The following is a 21,208-nucleotide window of genomic DNA, read 5'->3' as shown; positions in this document are numbered from 1 at the left end:
AGAGGGCACTGGGTAGTAACAAACAGAACTCTGAGGCGGAGCCATGCTGACATGGCTAGAAGTGATGTCACAGCTTCATAAAAATACTGAGATTGACTTTGGGTCTACCTAATCACCACTCCCCAGAGGTAAGGTCAAGAAGGACAGCGTCAAGCCAAAAGAGGAAATACAGAAAAAGAAAGAGAGAAGAGCTGGGATGGGGATGAGGAATGTATGGTTGAGATAATGTTACCAAAGATCCCCAAGTAATCTGATCTTCTAATGAATAATTCTTTCCTTGGTTTCCTATTACTCTGAAGGGCTTCAAAAGCAGTAAAACTGAAGGATGATAGTCCTAGAAAAATCAAACTTAGGAGTCAAATCAGTAGCTCATGAAGCACAGCACAACCAAAATGAGCTTTATTACTTGAGCCAAAGACAAGACAATGATATTTGCTCAATGTATGCAGCAAATAGTTGAATGGTCTGAACGTCATTCGAGGATCCTTTTTGCCAGCTGACTGCATACTTTTTAGAAGAAGAGGATTATCTACGAAATACTGCCTTTCATCTGCTTTTCATACTACTCTCTGTTTCTTGGAACCCAAGAAGCTGCTGCACATTCATGGTATAGTCCTTAAAGACAGATCTATAGAAGAGCTTAATCCCCATTTAGTACAGAGAGACCATGAGAGACAGAGAGTGTTTGTATGCACTTTGAAGGCTCCTGGGTTGAACAAAAGAAGGGCAAATAATAAGTGCCGCAAAGACAATGTAGGTGAGCACTTTATTGGAACCACACAGAGTGCAATTGGAGCTCTCCGGCTTTGTCCACCTACCATCTTACACTTCTTAACTGCTGTTTGTAGTGTCAACCTGACAACATGTCCTTTTTTATTACTGACTTCTTCATACATAATAGTCTGCTATTCCTAGCCTCCGTCTTCTCACATGCTGATATACTTTGTCTCTGATCTATCTAATTTCCTCCAGTTAAACTACACTGTCCTACTGAACCATGAGGGATATTACTGTGTGGTAACTGGTCCCTCACTGCCTTAAAAGGCTTAACACATGTGCAGCTGGGACATGTTTTGCAATATGACCATAACATGATATGCAGAGCATCCTATAGGGGACCCTCATATGCTACAGCCCACTTCATACAATCTCCTCCCATACTACTGGCTCTCTAGGCCATGTCATCACCTTGTTGGTGGCCCAAACTACATTTTAAGATTAATATTTGCTCCTTAAAAACTATCTGCATAGTCTGCAAGGTGAACTGCTCACCATTGCTAAACAAAGGTTCCCTGTGGTGCACTTGTAAAAAATAATTGCTAGTATTAATAAAAATTGTTATGAAGCATATCTCCGTCCATGTATATCATTTCTGACATCTCAGTCCAATTGGAACAGTACCACATTTTGTTTCATTTCTCCATATCCTATAAGGTGAACTGTTCACCATTGTGCAACAGAAAATCCATAGGGTAGTGTAGTGAAATGTGTGTTTTGACCACTGGCTTCATGTTGCACCACTTTGCACTTGGCTTAGCTGCCCACCGTCACATCAGTGTTCACAAAGTTACAGACTACATTTTGTATTCAGTTTAGCCTTAGCTTAATTCTGCCTATTGACTTTATTGTAGCATTAGACACTGCCACGTTAAAGGCTGCCAGTCATTTTCCACATTGTAAACTCTGCATTCTGTCTTGTTTTCGTGCTTTTTCGCACCAAGGGCTTTGGTTGAAAAGGATATACTCAGACGGCAGGGAATGGCCTTGTTTTGACTTGACATCTTGGGATTGGCCAAACCCCAACGTGTTATTTTCAAAGCATACCTAAACTAGCCAGCATGTTCGAATCACAAAAGGAGGGGTTTTTCCAGAAAGCTCCTTTGTGTTTTTTAAAGATATAAATAGACCCAGTGCGACAGTGAGAGATAGAGTCGCCTCAATCAGGATTCAGACGTCGGATGCCTGATACAGATTTCCTGTGAGAGCGGAGATCTCTCTTTCTCTCAGTCGAATGGGGTCATCGGCTTGCTGGCATGAGAAAGATGAAGCACCTGACAGGCCCTACGGTGATGTATTTTTAATTCATTATTTGCTTTGCATTTAATATAGATACATATATTTACTGAGTATATTGCAGTGGAGAATCATTTTGTGACTATTTTTAAACATGTGCTTTGAACATGCTAATCTCCTTTTAGGAACCTCGTATAGTGAAATAATAAACGTCTTCTTAGGACTACGAAGTGCATTCCAGAGATTTTTTGTTAGTGTTTGAGTAGCTCAGCTCGGTCATTAGTGAAAAGCAAAACAGGTAGGTATCCTGTAAAAATGATATTGGCAATTGCCAATATTGGCGAAAATTAGTACAAAACATATCTAAATCCACTAACACTATTGCAAATTTGCTCTCTGGTCAGTCATGCCTGATAACGGTCAGGGGAAATCTATTCCAAACATTTCCCAAGCCTTCTCTGAAAAGTCAAACTCTTGCATTTGGGTGATATTGCACTATAATGTTTTGTCACTGGTCTTGCAAACATGACATTGGGTAGCTCTGTTCTCAACACTGCAGTACAAGCAAGGTCACCATCACTTTTCAGAAAGCTAACTCTTGTTAAGTGTTATACCCAACTGACTTACATGTCTGAGTTTCAGAAATGTAGGTTCAAGTCCTACCGGGATATGTTTTTTACTTTTAAAAATAACTTTACTGTATAACGACAGAGTCCCAGGAAATCACCTTCCCTTAACCAGCCTATCTACATGTAGCAAATCAGGTTTCCAATACCTTCCTCCATTCTTCTTCTGAGATGTTGTCCATCCCACCACATCAGTGCTTGCCACAAAATATTCAAGATTCTATTCTATAACTACAGCTGATGCCTCTTCACAGTGTTGAATAGAAAGGCTTAATCTTATCTTTTTTTTTTCTTTGACCATTCCCTTGGGACCCTCCTACGTACTACAACTCTCAGTAGTCGCCGCCACTGAGAGGTGAGCTGCAACTGGTTCCTTCTAGTTTTTCCTGCCGCCCCCACCCCCAGCCTCATAACCACTTACCCACTCCCATATCGTGTGACTCCGTTGGGACCTTCCTATGCACTAAATCTTCCAGCAGCTGCCGCCACTGCGAGGTGCGCTGCTGCTGGTTCCTTACAGTCCCTCCCCTGTTCCCCCCCAGCCTCATAACCGCTTGCCCACTCCTGCATCATGGGACTCCCTTTGGACCCTCCCATGCACTACATCTCCCAGCATCTTCCCACACAGAGAGGTGAGCTGCTACTGGTTCCTTCCAATTACCCCATCCTGTGAACGGCCTCATAACCGCCCACCCACTCCTGTATTGCGGGACTCCCTTGGGACCCTTATAAGCACTACAACTCCTAGCAGGCTCCGCCACTGAGAGGTGAGCTGCTACTGTCCCTTCTGGTTTTTCCTGCCCCCGCCTCATAACCGTTCGCCAACTCCCGTATCGCGGGACATGCCCTGGCCGGGCCCAGCCAAGGGCGGGCCTGTGCACGCCCGTCGGAGCCTTGGAGAGGCTGGGCGACCCCTCTTTCACCTCAGCCTTCAGGTAAGAAACCTCACCTGCAGCCATGCTCAGTTTTTGTCCCTCCACCTGTCCGGTTCCACTTCCCTCCACGGCCTGCTGCCCGCAGTGCTCCCCCATCCTTCCCTGAACCGTGCCGCTGCCCCTTAGGCTTTCTGCTCTCGTCCAGGCCTGCCCGGCCTGCTGCCCCTGCCCCTGCCCAGTAAGTAATCACCGCTCTCCCTCCTCCTGCTTCTCTCTGCCTCACTAGGTCCCTCCCCTGCGGCGATCCACCGACAACCCCCCATTCCACTACGCCATGTGGATTGCAGTGCATCCACAAGGTGGACACATGCAGAGGGCATGCCACACACACACCTGGACCAGGTCCAGAACACCTACCCCCACAGAGCGCCACTGTTACACCTTGGACAAACTTTGAGCCCTTAATCCCAGATGCCAGGACAACAATAATAGTGCCCATGTCTCCCAAAGGAACACAAAAGGCCCTTTTTCCTGCAAATGCTGCTCCACCTGCAATCCCATGGAAACCACCCACGCCACGCCTGCCACTCGCAAACAACCACCAACAAGGCCATCGCCAACACTTCCAGAAAAGTACCCTGCCAGCTGGTCAATGCACGCTGACTCGGAAAACACACCACAGAAATCTGGGACACCATCATGGCCCATGACCCGGATGCCCTCATCATCAATGAGACCTGGCTGAACCCTGCTTCGTCCAGACATTGCCATAGCCACCTCCGATGGATACAAGATCGCACTCTGGGACCGATCCAACAGACACAGTAGCAGCATCAACATAATATACAAGGAGAACCTTGAATGCTCCACCACCACCGACGACTCCATCCCCTTCATGGAACACCTCAACTTCCAACTCCGAACCAACAGTTTTGCATTTCTTAACGGCCCGAAATACCGATTCGGACCGTTAAGAAATGCAAAAGGGCTTTGTATATGTGGCCCAAAGTGTCTTTTCTTAGTGCACTACTTAAGTGTGATATAAAATATACAATTTCGGTTTAAATTCCCATTACATCCCTGACTTCTTTTTGGGACTGTTAGTAACGTAGAAAGCATGGACATCACATCAACTAAATATTGAGTCAGGTTGTGTGGACTACGCTAACCTGTACTTTCATGTTCAAGCTCAGACATTTGTGGGTGGGAAAGTCACACCTTGGAGAGTTAAGCTAGAGCGTTAGTTTATTAAACAACCTTTGATATTTATTTATGTTAAAATTAACCCAACAAGACACGTTTTTTCCCATTGTTTCCTCCAGGACATATGTCAGGTGACTGAAAACTCTCAAGAACATTTTGTTTGAAATAATGTTTATTTTTGACCGAAAACCAATTATCTGTCAATGATAAAGTCCAGAATGGGATCATCACCTTTGGGTAGCTCATCATCACATACCTATACAGTAGGTACTATGTTTTCAACGCCTTTCTTTTTGTCCATCACTAAATTCACACCTTGCTTTCTCACATCTTGTTCACACATTCACACTCAAAACAAAAAAAAATATAATACAGAAAATGAATACATACCCCATATGTGCTGCACTCCCTTCTCAATGCAGGACACAACTTGTCATTTGTGTGTAGCAAATGACAGCACCAGTAACCTATATCACTGTATCTTTCGTATAGAAAAATTATATTTTGCTACTTCATTTGTAACCTGTTTTAGTTGCTTATTCTCTTTGACTACATGTGCGTGTGCATACAAATACACATAGATTCTTTGTCTGGTTTATTCAAATCTTTTGCTGTCCGGAGCATCCTATCTATATTTTTGACAGCGTCAGTTTCCTCCTTCGGCAAGGTTCTTTTTGCATGCTATAAATGTTTCTTGCATTTTGTCTTCAGTTATCAGTGAAGTTTGCAAATTTGCACTTTGCTGTGCGTACACACAGCAGAGCAACATGTATATGTCACTGACTGTTCAACATTCTGATCACTTTGTTTCATGTCACGAGTAGGCTTGACTGCACAGTAAAATGCATCTCCAGTCTGCTAAAAAATTCAAAATGTGATCTGACTCCTTGCTACGGCAAAGAATTGTAAATCTGTTCCCTGAAAGGATTGAGACACTGATTAAATTTTTAATTAGGCTCCCTCCTCATCCTTTGGGCTGATGAGCTCATCGACCGTCTAGGAGTTGTCAAATTTCTGAGTACATATGACTTAAAATCAGGGTACTGGCAGATTGCCTTAACCGAGGAATCTAGAGATAGGTCTGCATTCTCCACTTCAGAGGGCCACTTCCAATTTTAAGTGATGGCCTTTGAGTTAAATAATGCCCCTTACACCTTCCAGAGAGTGGTCAACCGAGTCCTATCTGAGTTGGAGAACTTCGGTGCTGCCTACGTGGATAACATTGCAATGTTCAGTTCCAGCTGGGAAGACCACCTGTTTCACCTCCAGAAAGTGCTTCAGGCCCGACCTCAGGCAGAAATGACTATCAAAGCCAGTAGTGCTTGACAGGACAGAGATATATGGTATACTTGGGTTACCAGGTCAATATGGGTGAGGTGCAGCCCCTTTAAACCAAGATATGAACCAACCTGGCATGGGAACATCTTGAGACCCAGACTGAGGCGACAGCCTTCTTGGGCCTCACTTCTTACTACAGGAGATTTGTCAACAGATATGACACCAAGGTTGCCCTCTTGACAGAGCAGACTTTCAAAGAGCAGCCAACCCAAGAAGGTGATCTGGACAGATGCGTGCTAGGACATTTTTGACAAACCTGAAAGAGGCCATGTGAACCACACAAGTGCTCAAGGCACCCAACATCTCCAAAGAATTCATTGTCCAAACAGATGCATCTGAGCATGGCATCAGGGCTGCGCTCTCACATCTGCATGATGAGGGCTTGGACTACCCTTCATCTGCAGGAGGCTACTCCCCAGGGAACAGAGGTGGAGTGCTAGACAAAGGGGAGCATTTGGAGTAGTCTTGGCACTGAAGAAGTTAAGATGATACTTATTTGGGGCTCACTTCTGGGCTCAGACAGGTCAGCCCCCTCAGATGGCTAATGCAGATGAGGGGTGAAAATCCTAAACTAGTCATGTGGTCCATCTCTCTACAAGGAATGGACTTTACAGTGGAACATCAGCCTGAGACTGACCACACCAATGTTTTCAGCTGGGGGGACACACATTTTAGACCTGACATCCTAGGGGTAGTATTCACCCAATCTATTTGCCTTTACTCCCTGACTTTTGCTGAGCTAATTATTTTTGCCATTAGGACTCTGTGCACTCTACCCCTGCTAACCGTGCTAACGTGCTAACATGCTTGTAGTCTTCCCTTCATACGGGGTAAAATTGGACTACACCTAATTGGCATTTTATTTACTCGTAAGTCCCAGGTAAATGATACTACATGTACCCAGGGCCTGTAAATTATTAAATGCTACACGTGGGAAGCTAAAGTATACAAAAAAGTGATGGATGGAATGCTTGAATCAATGCAGCCACTGGCAATCACTCAGACTGCATTGTTATTTTGCACACCATGTCACCTCAGTTTGGACCCACCTATAAGCAAATCCCCCTGCTGACCCTGCTCCAAAGGGAACAGTCCAGCCCGAACTGCCACGCCAGTTCCTCCCTGGAACGGAATGCAAGCAACCCAGGACAAGCATAGCCCTAGTTATGGGATCATCAATCAGGTACAGCTTGGTTCCAGTGACACAGTGTTCACGTAACCCACATCTGGGTATTCCTGTCGCAATTAGGGCGACATACTGAAGTATAAAATAAAGTGAGAAACAGAATGCCTGCATTAATTTCAGCCACTGGTAAGCACTTTGGCCACATCCCAAAACATTGTTATTCTGCACACAATGTCACATCACTTTGGACCCAGCTATACGCAAATCAGCCTCGGCCCTGCTCTAATCAGAACAGTCCAGCCCGAACTGCTAAACCAGGTACTTCCTGAAACGGAAAACAAGCAACCCACAACCAGTTTCACCTAGGTCCCAGGTTGCTTGTGTTCCAGTTCAGGGAAGGCCTGGCCTGGCAGTTCAACCTGGACTGTTACCATGAGAAGCAGGGTCAAAACTAATTTGCATATGGCTGGGTCCAAACTGAGATGGCATTGTGGGCAAAAAACGATGGATTGGGGATGCATCCCGAGCCATCGGCAGTGGATGAGATTAATTCGAGCATTCCATCCATCATCTTGTTGCTTTTGCTAGTGGCCAGTAGCACTCATTGTGCCACCAACTAAAGTAGCCTTTTAAACATGTCTTTGGCCTTCCAATCCAGCCTGTAGAGCAGTTGTAAGCTGCCATTTCGACTTGGTAAAATAAAGCTTTTGCCTAAACCTTTCTTTTTAATACTTATACGTCACCCTAAGGTAGGCTCTAATTCTAATTAGGCAATGTGCATGATATTTAAAAATTAGGACGTGTGTAAGTTTTACATGTCCTGACCGTGAAAAACACCTAAAGGTATTGTTCACTCTTGTAAGGACTACCTCTCCCTTAGGCTAACACTGGGCTACCTTATTTAAGTAAATAAGTGCTAACCTAGGATAGGAAGCAGATATAGAATTATGTTTAAATTCAATTGAATTGTAATTTAAAATTCTCTTTAATGGTAAAGTAGAATTTTAGATTATACTTTTGAAAATGCCACTTTTATAAAGTTAACATTTTCCTGCCCAAAGTTTCTGAGGCCTTTTTATGAGTTTCCACCTACCTGGGCCTGATAATTGTTACCCCATGAAGAATGTGTATTGGCCCAGAGAGGGAACAATTGGAACTGGGTGTAGATGGCAAAGGGCCTTCCTAGCAAGATGGATGGGGAGGAGCTGTACCCTGTCCTGATTATATTTCAAATGACCTTGCCAACAACACACACACAAAGGAACCTGACACCAGGCCTGCCCTTGCCTTTGTCATCCTAGACAATTTGGAGTCAAAACCAGGGAAGAGAAAGAACTGACCAGAATCAGTTTTGGGAGAGGTCAGTGTTAGACCTGACAGTCTTGGTGTGCTCTTCCTCCAAACCTTTTGCCTTCACTCCTCCTGTTTTTTTAAATTTGTTTTTGTTGGCTTTAGTAATCTGTGCACGATACCACTGCTAACCAGTGCTAAAGTGCTAAAGTGCTAGGGCTCTCTCCGTAAAACATGGTCAAACTGGCTTATACCTGATTTGGCACAATTAATTTACTTATAAGTCCCTAGTATATGAGTCAGAAATGAGGACTCTAGTTGGTAGTAGCTTTGCAAGAGCAGTCTGGCTTATCTCAGAGGCAATGTGCAAAATATGTGTACTCCACAACTTAAAAATAGCCAATATTTATCTGAGTAAAACAAGCCCAAAATGACAAACATCCAACATACACAAGTAAAGATATGAATTTTCAAAAATTAAATCATAGTCAAGTGCTTAGAAACACAATAGCTCTAACTGGAGCTATCAAGGGGTCTTGACAGAGACGATACCAACAGTCTGACGCCACTAACGAGGGAGTGCAGGCCGGTCACGTAGTCACACAGAACCCTATGGGGCTTCCTTGGGCTTACCTGAGGGGTGACCTGCATGGAGTAAAAGGGAAGGTTTGGGCCTTGCAAGTTGGTGCACTTGCCAGGTCGAAGTGGCAAATTAAAACTGCCCACACGGAAAGGCAGTGTCAGGTCTGAGACATGTTTACAGGGCTACTCATGTGGGTGGCACAATCAGTGCTGCAGGCCCTTTAGTAGCATTTTATTTACATGCTCTGGCACACATGCTGCACTATACTAGGGACTTACTAGTAAATTAAATATGCCAGCCATGGATGAACCAATACAATTTAGACAGAGAGCACTTGCACTTTAGCACTGGTCAGCAGTGGTAAAGTGCCTAGAGTCCTAAAGCCAGCAAAAACAAAATTCAGCACAGGATCAGAAAAAGGAGGTCAGACGCAAAAAGACAGGGGAAACCACGCCAAGAGCTGACAGATCTAACAAAACGGTTCTACATGTACCCAGGTAAGATAAATGTTACTACTAGGCCTGTAGCACTGACTGTGCCACCTAATACAGTAGCCCATTAAAACATATCTCGGGCTTGCCATTACAGTCTGCAGTACAATTGCAAACTGACATTTCCACCTGGCAAAATAACCCCTTTGCCAGGCCTAACTCTTCCTTTTTAATACAAAGAAGTCACCGCTAAGGTGGGCCCTAAACAGTGGCCTTGGTCACATGTCTGTGAATAGCTCTGCTGTTGGGCTTTGCATACTCCTCCCAGACTGTGTGACAAAGGAGACTAGGTGCTGGCAGGATGGCTGGGAGCGGAGCTGTCCCCTACCCCACTTATGCTACAAAGGGGTGCCTCCAGCGTGCGCACACACACACACACACACACACACACACACACACACACACACACACACACACACACACATACCCCCCCCCCATCCTTCCCTCCCACCCTCCACTAGCCTTTTCTCACCCCAGACGTCTTGCAGCCATGGCAGAGGAAGAAAGGAAGTTTCAAAACCAGATGTGGGGGTAGACAGGGTGTTCCCCCACTTCAAAGGCTGGCACCAGGTGTAAATATTGGACCCTCAGGGCAACTCTTCATTACACTCCTAGACTCATGGAAGACTTCTGAGGAACTACTTGGACCCCCAGAGGACTACCCGGCTACTTGAGGCATCCCTTGCTGCTTGAGCCCAGGACTACTAGAGTGACTCCAAGGGCTAGTTGGTTGGACTCCTGTGTGAACTACAGGGACATAAAAAAGTCCAGATACCAACTAGGACAAAATTCAATGACTGCAATAACCAACTGAACATTTAGTTACATCAATGTAAAATAATGCATTTCCCATCTACATTGTTTACCTTGCCAAGTCTGCACATCACCGCTTGAGCTGTGTGTTCTTTGGCCAACCTGTGCAGAAGGGGCAAGGCTGTAATAGCAGGCAGCAGCTGAGAGGTATTTCTGAGCCAGCGTTGGAGTGGCGTAGAGAGCAATCAGGCAGTGCCCGAAGGTCTAGTATGCCAGGTCATCATGTGCACTGTTTTTGTTTGAGTCTGTTTGTGGGCCTGTTTGGTTATTTGCTGGGCTGGTGTTAACTTCCCTGTTATTAAAACAAACATTGCCTGCAGTAAGCTCAAATGCATAGTCTTCAATTCCTCGCGAAACCCTTGAACAGCGTGTCTTTACAAGTCGAAACAAGGGTTCCTGGGGTGGCCCTGGTGAGGTTTTCATTGGCCCCTTTGTCTTCGAGGGTGGGGCGTTTGCTGTGGTTAGTCTCTACAGAACCCCTGGGAGTGTGGTCCTGTTAGGGGTTTTCTCTTGAACTATAGCTTGAGTTAATTTTAGTCTCCAGGAGCTTTATTTACATCATAATTATGGTGGAAAAGCTGCAGCAGTGAGGGAGGTGCTTAAGGTGCTTTGTAAGGCAGCTAGGGAGGATTTAATTAAGCCTGGAATCTTGCTGCAAGTTTGGATGGCCATGACTCGCCCAAAAAGTCAGCAGCAAGTAGTGTTGCGGCGGCTGTCCTTGCGTGTTCGCCGCTGCAACAAAAAATTAGGTTTAAAGGTGAAGCAATGCAGGAATTTGAAGCTGGCACATCTAGGCCACAGGGCCCACAAAGAACGGGTTTCGAGAACTTACCCGCAGCTGTTGCAGATGGAGGTCCTCTAAAGGCAAGCAGGCACCGCGCTCATTGCCGTGGTATCTAAGGGAAGTGTATGGCCAGTGAAGGGAGGGCATCAGGGGGTTCTTGCCAGCGCGCAGTGACGGAAATGGCCTGGCAGGGGGCAGCAGAGTGCTTACGCATGCAGATGAGCGTGAGCATTCACATAGAGGAGACAACTGGGGACCAAATTATTAGAAAAAAAGAGTGTCCATGGCAGGAAGCAGCGCTGCGCACAGTGGTTCACGACTTCATTCTAAATCACACTTACAAGGTCATGAAGGTGATAAAGAATTTAGGGCCCACACAAGGAGGAGCAGATTTTTGAGTGAGCATCAGTTAACGATGATTACCAGATAGCTTTAAATGTTCATACAGAAAAGGACAATGCGGGGATGCCACAAGTATTAGAAAAGGTGAGCGAAGATAAGAGCCTGGTAAGGCACTACAATAATCAAAAAGGGTTTGGGGAAGGAAGATTGGCGTGGATGGCTGGTAATTCAGACACAGATCATAGGGACTTTCTGGACAGGTCAGGGTCCAGGACTACAGACCCCACAGGCTGGGGCGACATACAGGGCATCAGAGGGAGAATGCTGCATGATGACAGCAGATGCAGGGGAACTGAACCGGCCAGGTTTGAAACGACCGGGAAGAACCATCCCAAAGGAAGGGACAGGCTTGATGCAACCTTCCAGACAGCTAGGGAGGAGAAGAAGACATCGACGCGGTCAAATTGCACTCTAAATTTGATTGGAAGCCTTTTGATGATGGTGTAGACAATGGGGAAATGTCCGGGGTTGAGTGGCTTGATTGACGACGGTGATATGGGGTATGAATTGCATTATGATGATGAGGAGGAAAGGCTGGGAAAAGGTGAAATATCAAAATGGCAGGAATGGATTGAAACAAAGAGGTGTTCGGGGAAGCAGAGCAGGTGGCAACTAATGCTTTTTGAAAGAATACTGTGTTACAGATGGTGGAATCAAAGTCCAGCGAAGGAAAGAGAGTAGGTGGTTGGAGGCAAAATCAAGAAAGGGGCGAGCAGAGGCGATCATCTCCAGAAGCGGTGAGCAAACTCAGAGAAAGTGAGGAGCAATGGTGGAATAGATGGCAATGGGATAGAAACAAAGGTGGACAGAGGGGTGGGTATAAATACAGTGGATAAGGGAGTAGGTACTAAAAAAGTTACGATTGGCGTAGTATTATCGATAGCCAAAGATAAAGATGGTAGTAAGGAAGAGAAAGAACGCAAAGAAAACAAAAGATGAAAAGCCAGGGAAAAATGAGACATAAAATAGGGTGGAAGGTTTGAAGAGATTACCATACATGGGGGTGTCGATGCCTCTGGGAGCGCACTTAAATAGCACAACAAAAGAAAAAGTTTGGAAAGGGTAATTTGTAGATGTTTATTAACTACTACATAGGGAAATACAATATCAATAACTTTTTTGCTACAGCTTGAGTTCCAGCAAAGTGGAGGCATGCTTCTGTGGTGCCGTTGTTGAAAAAGCCTTCTCCTGATCCCACTAAAGCTGAGAATTATAAGCCAATCTTGTTGCTCCCTTGTCTCTCGAAAGTGGCAGGAAAATATATGAATCAACAGCTTTCAATGTTCATTGAAGCTAAGAACCTACCCCATAGAACTCAATCGGTCTTTCGTTCCTGTTATAGCACTGAGTCAGCTCTTCTGCTCGCTTTGGAGTCTATTCATCACATTTCGGGCTTGGGGTGAAACTGCAGCACTTCTGCTACTGGACCTGAGTGCAGCTTTCAACACTGTATCCCACAGCCTCCTTCTGGAGAGGCTGTGGAACTGCAGTGTAGGACACAAGGCACTGCAGTGGCTTGCCTCTTTCTTGCAGGGCCACTCCTTTGAGGTCATACTGAAACCTTTTCGCTCTTGGTTTCCGTCATTGCAGTAAGGGGTGCCCCAGGGCTCCTCAATGAGTCCTACCCTTTTCAATCTTTATTTGCGCCCTCTGGTTGATATCATCGAGCATTGAAGGTTTGACATCATACCATAGCATATGATATGTAGTTGAATGCCACATTGACACAGAAATCTGCTATTGCAGCAACTTCTCTGAGAGCCTGTTTGTCAGAGGTAGCCCAATGGATGGACTTCAACTGCTTAAAATTAAACGCGGGCAAGACCAAGGTCCTTATTTCTGGCAAGGAGCCATCAACCTGATCTCGTGATTGATGGCCATCTAACTTAGGACCCTTTCTTTTACCAATTCCTTGGGTTTAAAACCTAGGCATTTAGTTTGATGAAAACCTTACCTTTGAGAGTAAAATCACGGCCTTGATAAGCAAATACTTTGGCATTTTGAAATCTCTTAAGAACATCATTTGGCTTTTGCCGGAGTCTGCCCAAAAAACTGTGTATAGGCACTTGTTATCTCTTGGTTGGATTATTGTAACATCCTTTACTTGGGAGTCTCTCAGTTTTGGCTGATCAGACTCCAGCACGTGCGCAGAATTCCACAGACCCTCTTTTGTTAAATCTTTCTAAGTGGGCCTCAGTGAGCTCAGCTCTGAGCAAACTGCACTGCGTCCCAATTAAGAAACGTCTTTCCTAAAAGGCTTTTTGCTATCGAGCCTTTAGGAAGACAGGGGCCAGTTACTTTCCTCGTTTATCAGGCCTCACTCTCCTGCGAGGTGTCTCAGGTCCTCTGTCAAATACCCAGAGGTAAGAAGGTCCCCATTGGGGGCAGTTCCTTAAGTTTTTTGGCACCCAAGATCTGGAACTCTCATCCTCTTGAAATTGGAGGCAGGGGTTCTGTACCGGAAATATCTGAAGACATGGCTTTTCAGATAGGCTGTTAGTTCGGTCTAGCCTTCTGTAAACAATCCTTGAGAGTTTCTGACTATGCAGCGCTGCAACACTTCTCCGAAGTAACTTTGTGCTTTAGAAATTCCATTATTAATTGAGAGATGCAGAGATTTTGCAAGACCAAAGGGTTGGGTTGGCTAGAGTACAAGAACATAAAAAAAGTGGACTTCAGTTCTACAGGCAGGACAAAGTTAATCTATCATTCATGGTAAATGAATTGTATGTATTGGAGCTCCGGGAGCGGTTGGCTGTGGCACTGGACCCCAGCCCTTTGAGAATGAAAAACAAATATTTTGTAAGAGCAGACAGTGGTCCCACGGACCACTGTCTACTCATAGAATATGAAACTTCAAAGTTTCATTTTTTTTCTTTTTAAATGCATCCTGTTTCCATTTAAGGGAAATGGACTGCATTTAAAGTTGCTTTATTTAAAAGCAATCACAGACATGGTGGACTGCTGCCCTCAGCTGGCCTCAATCCAGGTTGTATTATTTTGCATTATTTAAAACTAATGGAACCTTTATGGCTCCCCGAGGACGCCATATCAGTGTGTGACATAATCGATAGAACAGAATGCTTAAAAGTTTGCTTTAGAATATGGGAGTTCACAGGTACATGCATGTGATTTACAGCTCTGTGTGTGGCCTAGTCATTCAGCGCAAACCAAGCTGGGGAAGACGCTACACCTGTGATGGCTGCAATTCTTAATGGGTCACAAATTGCGACCTGCCTCATTAATATTCATGAGGTAGGTCAATTTACGACCCACTAAGAATGGCAAATAAAACTAAAAAGCGTTTCACACATTTGAAATAGCGATTTCCCTATTGTGATTCGCAGGACATTGCAATTAGCAAATCGCTGTATCAAATCTTTGCACATGTAGCCCTAGATGCTGTGTGCATTTGTTCTTTGTCTAATGGAAACATACATGGTTTTATTTGCCGCTGTACTATCGATTAATGTATTTGTTACCTGATATATATAACATTTGTACAAGAGCTGTGGCTAACAAAATCCCCATTTTTAAATGGTTATGTGGCAATAGCAGGCAATATAGTTTCTGGATGTCATTTGGGTGGTGTAGCAATTTTTAAAAAAGCCTGATTGACAGTTTCTGTTATACCATTGGCTATTCTCTAAAATGAGCAGGTAGTTCTGCATGGTGAATTTGGGAAACAAGATGGAGATAATTCCCCTAAATATATATCTACAACCTTGGGGAACTTTATCTAATTTTAACCAGCTTGTTGATTTGTTGGAATACAATATGACCCACATACAACAGGTTTACCCAGGAGCAACACTGATCATAGGAGGCAGGAATGTCACAATGACAAGGGACGGAATAGACCTTAAAGAAGAGTCACTGCTCAGAGAGGTGCTGGGTATCCCTGACTCCACTTCTGTGACAATAAAATCCAGCAAGTTTAGAAGGGGAGTACATGAACTTCAATTATGTGTGTTAAATGGTAGAATAAGCAATGATTCTCCTGCACGTCAGACTCAGTGTTGCCAGATTGGGTGGTTTCCCACACAAATGGGCGATATTTTTCCCATTTGTGCGGGAAAAAAACCCAATTGCGGGGACCCCGATTGTTGGGCTATTTTTAGCCCTGTGTGCGTTAAAATCCCGGCGGGGCGGCGCCGCCGGAGATACTGCCCCGGCCAGGCCCCGCCCCATGAGATAGCGAGTTCGGACTCGCGGGCGGCGCACACAGCAGCAGGAAGCAGCGGGTGCGCCGCGCAGTGTCACAGGGGGCTGTCAATTGGTAGCGCTTTCGCGCGCTACTAAATTGACGGCCTTCTGCCCCACTGAGAGCTCGATGGAGCTCTCAGTGGGGCAGAGGGCCGTCAATCTAGTAGCGCGCGAAAGCGCTACCAATTGACAGCCCCCTGAGACACTGCACGGCGCACACGCCGCCCGGCACTGCACACAGCAGCTGGCAGCAGGGCGCAGCGCGCCCCACATTAGCTGATGATGGGAGCAGAGGGCCATCACCAAATTATTTAAAATGCCTTCGTGGGTGGGTGCCAACAGTGGTGAGCCAGGAGCGAGCCAGTGTGTGGCACACTGTTGACTCACTGGCTGCGCTGAGCACGTGGTGGTGTACTATGGTGTGTGGCTCTTTTCTGTTTCAGCCCTGCCGTGAGCCTCAGCCCTCAGCCTGCACAGGTGTGGTGCCCCCCCATCCCCCATGGAAAAGTCTCTTTTGTTGTGCGCTTCAGCCTTGGACCCCAAATTAAAGCCAGCGCCCAGCCTCAGAGTGCGTGATTGGGGCCCGGTAGAAGGGAGACACCCCCCCTGGCCCCTTCCTGTTGTATAGGTGCTACCTACGTCCCCTACCTACACTGACGTGCGGCCGGTTGGTGCGCAGCTGAGTAAGACAAGGTAAGTGTCCTTCAATTTGTACCTTTGTGACTTGTTGTGAGTAGATGTGTTCCTTATTTTTAATATTCAGGGACTAATTGTGGATTGACAGTGCATAGGATCTAAAGCATGGCAGGATTGAATAAGAATGAGTGGCACAGCCAGTGCTTAATTTGTAAATAAAAACGTGCCGGTGTCCAGAGCTCTCCTCTTAAACACGCAGCTGCTGCAATTAAATTTGCAAACACGGAATACTAGGGCAGCGTAATCCTAAAGCCATGTTGGGCCTCTTTAGTCCATTTTAAGCCATTTCACCTCACTCCTGCAGCTTTCTGCTTTCTCCCATTCTGGCGCTCTTTTTCATTTTTGCATTCCTCCGTCTTTCCCATATGTGTCTTTTGCTTGCAGTAAATGCTTGAGGCAGGAAAAAAGAGTGCTGTCCCTCAAAAATAAGTGCCAGTACTCTGCACCGGAAACAACAAGCACAAATTAAGCACTGGGTGGAATCACATGAAGGTTGGTGATGACAGAGAGTTATTGTGTTCGTCTGGTAATGCAAAGGGGTTACCAGCTGAGTTGTGCAGTGTGTGCTTTGCAGGGCATTTAAATAAAAAAAAATCATTCAGTTTGGGTATTACTTAAACCATTTTATCTGAAACTTTTTTGCACGTTTGGTAGCAGTCTGTCTTATACTGCCAGTAATGCAAGTTTAACCTAATGACTTACATTTGCACAATACACAACTCTCCATTGCAGCAGTGAAGATTTAATTCTGTGGCTTTTTGGTTACACACAGACCTTTCAGTGCATTAACTAATAAGGGTTTCATAATATACAGTGATTAACTTAACTTTTTTTTATTTTAAGGCATGAGTTATGTATGTGGCTGCCTGAAACAGAATATATATATATATATTTTTTTAGCCACACGTTTAACCCTGCCCCATTGCATGCAGCATCACTGTTCCCATACTTTTTTTTAATGCACTTTGAGCTGTGTGCTCAGCTGATTTATTCATTTATTTCACTCCAGTTGCAGGCAGTGCCAGCACAAATGTGGTCTCATTGGCTGAGCTAAGCGAAATGAGGGTACATGGTCAGTGCACAGCCTCACTGCATGGTTCTGTTCGTGATCTTAGTGCCTAAATTATTGACATCACTTGTAGTCATGCACTGCTCAGCGTAGCCATTGCTTGCATTAGACACAAAACACTAGCCTTTACCAATAATTTAAGTTAAAGTTCACGGAGTTTGGGACACTGTGTTCTGGCCTCTGGTAGCAATTTGTAAAAGGGTGTTTATCGCCTCACACAAACAGCCTTTTTCACCTCACACAAGGATGTATGTTTCTGCAGGGCCCTGTTGACATCCACTGTCCAGGGTAGAGGTAGCCCGCTAAAACAAGTGTAGGGGTAGTGCCTGAGTACGTCCGAAGGAGGCAGGAAATGAGTGAAATGTTGGTCTGCTGCCCATTTAATGAAAAGTCCCGAAAGTAGAACAGTAGTAGAGCAGACTGCAGATACACACTGGCAATGCTAGATGGCAACTCGCATTTCACCTTTATCTACCGTATGCATCTGAAAGGCAGTGAAAAGAACAAAGGTTGTGCTTTGAATCCATTTGGGGGGTGTTGATTATCATAGGTTAATGACTGAGCTAATGTAGCAAATGTTATCTTTGCATGTTGGGGCTGACATATTGGGATTAACAGGACTTGAACTGTAAAATGCAAAGGGAAAACAGCATTGAGTCTGCTTTCCACAAACTTGAGTTTGGCATGAAAAGTTGAGTAAGTATGAGGGGTAGTCCATTAAGATGTATAACTTTTTGCTGTTATCGGTGAATTGTTGCTTTATTGTAAAACCAGTTTGAAAGCTAGAGCATACCTCTTACTTAACCTTGAATACGAGGGAGTTGCCATCCTTTGGCTCATTCCCCATTTCAAAACATGACAAATCCAAAGAGTCAATTGTCTGCCTGAAACATATTCACATATTTGCTTACAATAGAAATTAGATTTATGCTTTAAAATGTTTGCTTCAGCCTACGATTGCATTAGTTCAGTGTTAAAAGTTTGGGCTACTTTTTGGGCTGGGACCGGTTCATTTGGGCTTACTTTGGGCTGGTTTTTCAACAGCTTTGGGCTATAGAAGGCATGTAAAATCTGGCAACACTGGTCAGACTCATAAAAGCTCAGTAGATATACCGATTGACTTCACTGCTGTAAATATGTTGCTTTATGAGATGAAAGAGTACCAATTTGTGAAAAAATGACTATTTGGTTGTCACTCTCATATTGAAGATTTTGAATCAAGAGCCTTCAGAAATTAATCTCTTGATGTTTAACGTTAACATTATTAGGAAAACTACGATTCAATATGCATCATTTTACCAAAGACACTGCCTGCTTTTTGTTCTTTGGAAAACTTGGATATTGAGTCTCTGGGTGATCCTTGTGAAACAACATGATAAATCTCTCAAATTTACTGGGTCATCAATATCTATAGCTATTAAAAATAACAATAGGGGGTGTAGCCAGCATGCACGCCGAGTAGGACATACAGCAGGGGAGCTAAGGGTCCCGAGGGCAATAAATTGGCACCATCTACTGCAGCGGGAGCCGCATGAGTGCAGCGGAGGGGAGCGGGGAAAGGCACGTCGCCCCACTCCTGGCGAGGGGATTGCCCGTGCAGCCGGCAGGACGGAGAGGCACTGGATCGCATTCTGACCTGGCCGGAGCCCCCATCTTGACTAGCAGGATAGCAGACGTCTGCCGGCGGGCTGCAGAGCCTGGACACCAGGGCCCGTGGACCTCGGGTGAGTGGACCCTGGTGGCCAGCGACCAGAGCGGTATTCCCTGATCGGCCGGCAGAGAGGAACAGCAGACCGAGGGGCCAAGCCTGCTTGACAGGCCCATCGCACCTGCCACCTCTCCATGTAGCCATCGACAGCCTGCAGGCCTTTGCCTGGGCCAGCCTGCCCTGGGGTTTGCCACGCCCAGCTCAGGTGCAGAGACTGCGGGGCTGACTACCTGCGGGCGGCCTCGACTAACACCAACAAGTGCCTGGACACTGTCAATAATCGAGCGGAAGTTCACTGCAGCCTGGTTGGTGGTGCAGAAGGTGAGGAGCTGTACGATGATCTGTGCTGTGGCCCCTGAGGTGAGCATAGCATGGAGGAGGGTGCAGCGGGGGCCCTAGACGGAGAACTGTGGGACCATTGCCATTTGGACTGCTGGACCGGGGGCCCCATTGGAGGATCCCATAGCAAGGCAGGGCCATGGACGGCCAGACACTAGTGTGGCCCTGCGATTGAGAAAGGAGTGGCAGACTGAACAGCAGGAAGATTGGCCATAGTGAGGAACAGTGCTGCTACATCCATGTTTGTGGACACCCCCCTTCTTCTGGCTGGCTTGTCTGGGGCGCGGCATGCGGTGCCGGGCGCGGCATGCGGTGCCGGGGGCGGCGTGTCAGGCGGGGACCCCTGTGGTGGACTTGGGAGTGGGGTGGGTGTCAGGAGGGGTGGGGAGTACCTTGTTGATGTGCTGCTGCCTCCCGTCCCCCTAGACCCCTGGTGGCTGGAACTGGGGTGAGACAGGTGATTGCTGCTGGGGCGCTGGGGAATGCCTGTGACTGAGGATTCCCGTGGGCCACCAAATGCACCACTCTTAGCAGTGATTGTCATTCAGTCGTGAGATACCCTGACCTGCTGGGGAGCTGGGGGAGCGGAAGCCTCCAGAGACCTCTCCTGCCTTTCACCTGTAATGGGGGCTAACTGGGGAGCAAAGCTGGACTGAACTGGATTGGAGGCACACGTGCCGCTGCTACAAGGGAAGAGAAAAGAGTCAAACGATAGCCAGCCGGTGGCACCCACCTCAGGCACTACCTAGGAGAATATCTTGGAGATCACTTGCATCATGCCACGTACTAAAACCCCCAAGAAGACCCCATTATCTCATTGTGGAACAAGCCTCTGAGTGCCATTATGGAATTGAAAAGCACACCTCAGTGGGACCTGGATGCGGCGGGCCCCTCAACCCCCATCACGCAGGACTATATAAACCACTTTTTTCAAGAGATACGGATGGAAATTACATCTCTCAAAGACAACCTCAAATCATGCATCTGAGAAGTCCAGAAGGAGGTGACTGAGATTGGAGAGAAGGTGGATGGTCTTGAGCGCACTGTTGACGTGCAAGCAGAAAACCAAGAAATGCTTTGGCGGCGCATGGAGACACTGGAAGAACAGCACATTGAACTCCAACTCAAACAGGAAGATTTCGAAAACAGAATTCGTCAAAATAATGTTCGAATACCGGGGGTGATAAGGGGAGAGGAAGGGACGGACATTATTGCCTACACTGCATCCTTACTGCGTTCTGTTAGGGGGACCACTTGCGACTGCTGCCATCTCTTGACAGGGCCCCGGGGTGCCCCAATGCCGCTCCAGACATCCTGGCTCGAGTACATTATTTCACCAAAAAAGAGGCCACCATCGAATCTGCGCAGCTGAAATCCAGCCAAGAATGCCAGGGTCACAAGATTCAAATATATCAAAACCTTTACTTCACCACTTTAAGGAGGTGTAAGGACTTCAAGGCAGTAACTGACAAACTACAAGCATTAAATGTCAAATATCAATGGGGTCATCCTTTTGCCTTAATCTTTGAATGGGAGGATAAGAGGCACGCTTGTGGAGGTGAAACGATTGTTGGGCCTCTCTACATCAGAAGAAGCTGGGACCTCCTCTTAGCGGGAGGGTTCTTCCAGTGATTTCCTGAAACCCA

General features: G+C 46.0%; 1 protein-coding gene across 2 annotated transcripts in view; it reads right to left on the bottom strand.

Annotated features, from left to right (window-relative positions):
- The window catches only part of CCDC81 (coiled-coil domain containing 81), a 292,165-nt gene that overhangs the window by 205,202 nt on the left and 65,755 nt on the right, over positions 1–21,208 (bottom strand). The gene's annotated exons all lie outside the window — the stretch shown is intronic.

This window comes from Pleurodeles waltl, chromosome 8 (genome assembly GCF_031143425.1).
Source record: "Pleurodeles waltl isolate 20211129_DDA chromosome 8, aPleWal1.hap1.20221129, whole genome shotgun sequence".
In the NCBI taxonomy this organism is placed as follows: Eukaryota; Metazoa; Chordata; class Amphibia; order Caudata; family Salamandridae; genus Pleurodeles; species Pleurodeles waltl.
Note: the sequence above shows the minus strand (reverse complement) of the source record. Positions and strands in the feature narration are given on the sequence as shown.